This window comes from Bufo gargarizans, chromosome 3 (genome assembly GCF_014858855.1).
Source record: "Bufo gargarizans isolate SCDJY-AF-19 chromosome 3, ASM1485885v1, whole genome shotgun sequence".
NCBI lineage: Eukaryota > Metazoa > Chordata > Amphibia > Anura > Bufonidae > Bufo > Bufo gargarizans.
The window spans coordinates 199235369-199240273 of NC_058082.1; positions in this window are offsets into that span (position 1 = coordinate 199235369).

Below are 4905 nucleotides of genomic sequence, written 5' to 3' on the forward strand. Positions count from 1 at the left end.
TGACATGCTGATATAGGGCACATAAAGTGATGGGCTGCAGCGGTCACATTCCGTATCCCGACACAGTCACTGTTGCAATCTGTAAGAAACTTCACCAGGTGAACTGGACCAGTGCCGCAGAGAACAACGCTGCGGTTATCCCATGATTGATGTAAAAAAAATAAAAAAAACACATAATCTAAAACAGTACCTCACGTAGAGCCAGAAATCTCCCCATTCATTGCTCCTGTTATGTGAAGCAGGCAGGCTCGGGCACGTGTCCCTTCTCAGACAGCTTGCCATCTGCTGCAGCTGGTGGCAGGTGAAGGATGGAACTAAGCATTTGCTTCCGTCTCAGTGAGCAGTACAGAGAAATTAGAAAAAAGAGCAGGAGGCACTATACAGATAGATTTCATTGAATACCTTAGCAGCTATAATACATTTTTATTACAGATTATGCGTGTTTTTTCCCATGGATTTTGTGTATAGCTGGTCTGCATTGTTAATGGCTGAGCAGCACCTTCAATAATTAACAATGCAGACTGGCTATACAGTGCTACCTTCATTAGGTAAATAACAGGCAGCTGCAGCCTAACTAGCCACATGGTACTCAACCGCAACAGTCCACACCCCGCACAGCTCACGGCCACACCAGCCCTGTACCTCACATGACTCCAGAGATGTCCCCATTCATTGCTCTGACAGATTTATATCAAGCTGGCAGCTCAGGGGAGTGTCTTTTCTGCTGCAGCTAAGGGGGCGTGTCCATGCTCTCCCTATCACAGCTCAGGAGGCGTGTCTCAGCTCTCCCCATCACAGCTCAGGAGGCAGTTGAAGGTTGAAACTGAGCATGTGCGGCCTTCACAGTGAGCAGGTCAAAGAAATAAGAAAAATAACAACTGTAGAATATTTTTTGTGGGACAAACCCTTTAAGAAAAAAAGCAAAGTGTGCATGAGATTTGTACTTTACTGGTACTGTATTGGGGTATTACACAGCGGTTTCTCCGTACAAAAGTCCACGCAGAAAAACGGCACGTAATCCGCATGGTGTGCAGCTGTTTATTGCAGTCTCTTATAGTTGTTTTGTGCACAGCTGCAAGCCTGAAATCACTGACCTCAGGGGGAAATGACATCCATTTTGACAGGAAGCTATCCTCTAGGCATCTGGCTAATTGTCTACCTTTGCAAAGATGAGGAAATGACTACTACTGAGATATAAAAGCCCTTCTTCCCAGGAAGGAACAAAACACTTGTGAGACTCAGCAATGCTGATAGAGATCTAATCCTGCTTCTGTAACCCCTCCATTGCCACATCACTTAGCTACCTGTCAAGTGTATACAGGAAAATGTAGAAAGACATACACTGGCCCAGAAAAGGCTGTCCAGACCTGCACCAGATTTATCACAGGGCTCAAGATACATCTGGTGTAGGGATGGACACTTTTCCCTGACTCTATACCAACTATTAGGACTGAACTTTACGCCAGAATTGTGGCGGTAGTTTGGAATAAAAATGGCACATCTTATTCCCATCCCATTCTTGAAAGCGCCGCCCTTTTCTCCACAAAATCCTCTGTCAGGCAAGTTGGAAAACATTGTCAAAGCTCTAGTTGCAACAATAATGTGTCAATTTGTGCCACTTTTTAGACAGATTATAGGCACAGATCTGGGCCATTGTCTGCTTTGCTACCGCCGGCCAACAAGGCTGGATACCTAAAATAAATATAAAGTGATACATAAAAAAAAGAGTAAAATAGAAATGTGTAAAAGCTAATATGATGATATACTCCCATCATCTGCATGCTGTCATGCAGCATTCTATGTGACGTGCAATTTGCATAAGTGATCTGTGCCCCTGTGGAACACATCTTATTAGATACCTACAGAAACAAATTCTGTTCCACACTTGTGTTGTTGTTGTATACCCGGTATTGAGATCCGGCAGAGGATCTCAATACCAGAAAAAAAGAATCTGTGTAATCCTCATGCATTCTGAATGGAAAGAGATCCATTCAGGATGCATCAGGATGACTTCTGTGCCAGGAGCATTCCGTTTTATGACCGGACACAAAACCGCTGAAGGCTGCGTTTTTGTGTCCGGTCATAAAAATTGAAAAAAAATGATCCGACACTGAAAACAATTTAAGTCAATGGTGACGGATCCGTTTTTTTAGGAGCCTTTCACCCATTGACTTTCAATGTATTTGGTGATGGATCCGTTGTGATTTCACACAACCCCATCATAACGGAACTGATACATCCTGATGTGCAAAATCAAAACGGATCCATTTAATTCTGGTATTGAGATCCTCTGCCGGATCTTAATACCGGAATTACCAACGCAAGTGTGAAAGTAGCCAAAAACTAATTTATTGCATATAAATCATTAAAAACAATGAAAATGGATACTGTACCTGCACTCCCTGGACTTTGTGTGGCTGTCATGGCCCATAAAAGGTAGGAACTAGTGTTAGGGACCACTCATGAAGGCGACCTTGACGTGGTGAGTGGCTTATTACACTTTGGCCAAAATGTACACCAATGCCTTATTCAACATCCAGCATAAAGGCAGGGCAGAGTGCTGGTTTGCAGAGTGCGATTGCATTTGTGTTTTTGCGTTTGTATCTGTATTTCGCCATAGCAATGTGCACCTGCATAGGGTTGTGCGGGCTGAACCCCCTACATATTTTTTTCTTTGTAGTATGTAGTGGAGGCGTGGCGATCTCCAAGCAGTCATGCAACCCTGACCAGTTAGTCTGCCCTGGAGGCTGGTTTTAAAGTCAGTATAAAACTGAGTCTGCTTATATAGCACCTACCAGTAGCCATTTGGCTCCAGGAGAAGTATATAGTGGGCTCAGCATGCATGTTGGTACTTGCATCCCTGGATCCGATGAAAGCTGTAATGGCACTGGACGGGGTTAAAAGCAGAGTGTGCTTGGCATGCATGCTGTACCTGTGCTCCCTGGACTTTGTGTGGCTGTCATGGCCCATAACAGGTAGGAACTAGTGTTAGGGACCACTCATGAAGGCGACCTTGACGTGGTGAGTGGCTCATTACGCTTTGGCCAAAATGTATACCAATGCCTCATTCAACATCCAGCAAAAAGGCAGGGCAGAGTGCTGGTTTGCAGAGTGCGATTGCATTTGTGTTTTTGCGTTTGTATCTGTATTTCGCCATAGCAATGTGCACCTGCATAGGGTTGTGCAGGCTGAACCCCCCACATTTTTTACTTTACAATATTACTTAACACCCTTTCGGTTTAATAGGGCAATCGGTAACAGGAGACATGTCTGCAGGGTGAGGAGGCTAAGGAGTGAGACTCTGACAGGACCTGTAGTCTAGAGATGATGGGGTTTGTAGTAGAAATGTTGAGCGAAGGTGGCAGCTAGGCAAGACTGGATGAGAGATAGGGGATGGTCGGCTAGCCGAAAATAGTACACGATGAGTGCATGGGAATGTGATGGAAGTCTAATTGTGTGCGACACCGGTGAACAACAGAAGACGCGATCGAAGAACCACACGGAGTCAAGAGATAGTATATGAATCCGAACTTTAATGGAGAACCCTTTACAGAAACGTTACTATGGACAATCTCTATATTGCAGACCTGCGGGGGAGGGGGGGGGGGTGGGATAGACGCCCGAATGCTTGTTTTCCGTTGTTTTTCAAGAAAAATGTTTAATAAAAATTATCTGATTTAAAAAAAAATATATATATTCCAGCAGTAGGATAACATATATAACCCCTCTCTCACTATAATATGAGGTATATATCAGCAGCAGGATAACATATATATATATATATATATATATATATATATATCAAACCCCTCTCTCACTATATATGAGGTATATATCAGCAGCAGGATAATCTATATAACCCCCTCTCTCCCTGTATATAAGGTATATATCAGCAGTAGGATAACATATATAACCCCTCTTTCACTGTATATGAGGATATCAGCAGTAGGATAACATATATAACCCCTCTTACTGTATATGAGGTATACATCAGCAGCAGGATAATCTATATAACCCCATCTCTCACTGTATATAAGGTATATATCAGCAGCAGGATAATCTATATAACCCCTCTCTCACTGTATATAAGGTATATATCAGAAGAATAACATATATAACCCCTCTCGCACTGTATATGAGGTGTAGATCAGCAGCAGGATAACATATATAACCCCTCTCTTACTATATATGAGGTGTAGATCAGCAGCAGGATAACATATATAACCCCTCTCTTACTATATATGAGGTATATATCAGCAGTAGGATAACATATATAACCTCTCTCACACTGTATATGAAGTACATATCAGCTATAGGATAATATATATACCCCTCTCTCACTGTATATGAGGTATATATCAGCAGTAGGATAACGTATATAACCCCTTTCTCAATGTATACGAGGTATATATCAGCTGTAGGATATGAGTTATATATCAGCAGTAGTATAATATAAAACACCTCTTCATGGTATATATGATGTGTCCCAGGATAACATATATAACCCCTCTCACACTGTATACGAGCTATATATCAGTAGTATAATATATAACCCCTCTTCATGGTATATATGATGTGTCCCAGGATAACATATACAGGTCCTTCTTAAAAAATTAGCATATTGTGATAAAGTTCATTATTTTCTGTAATGTACTGATAAACATTAGACTTTCATATATTTTAGATTCATTACACACAACTGAAGTAGTTCAAGCCTTTTATTGTTTTAATATTGATGATTTTGGCATACAGCTCATGAAAACCCAAAATTCCTATCTAAAAAAATTAGCATATCATGAAAAGGTTCTCTAAACGAGCTATTAACCTAATCATCTGAATCACCTAATTAACTCTAAACACCTGCAAAAGATTCCTGAGGCTTTTAAAAACTCCCAGCCTGGTTCA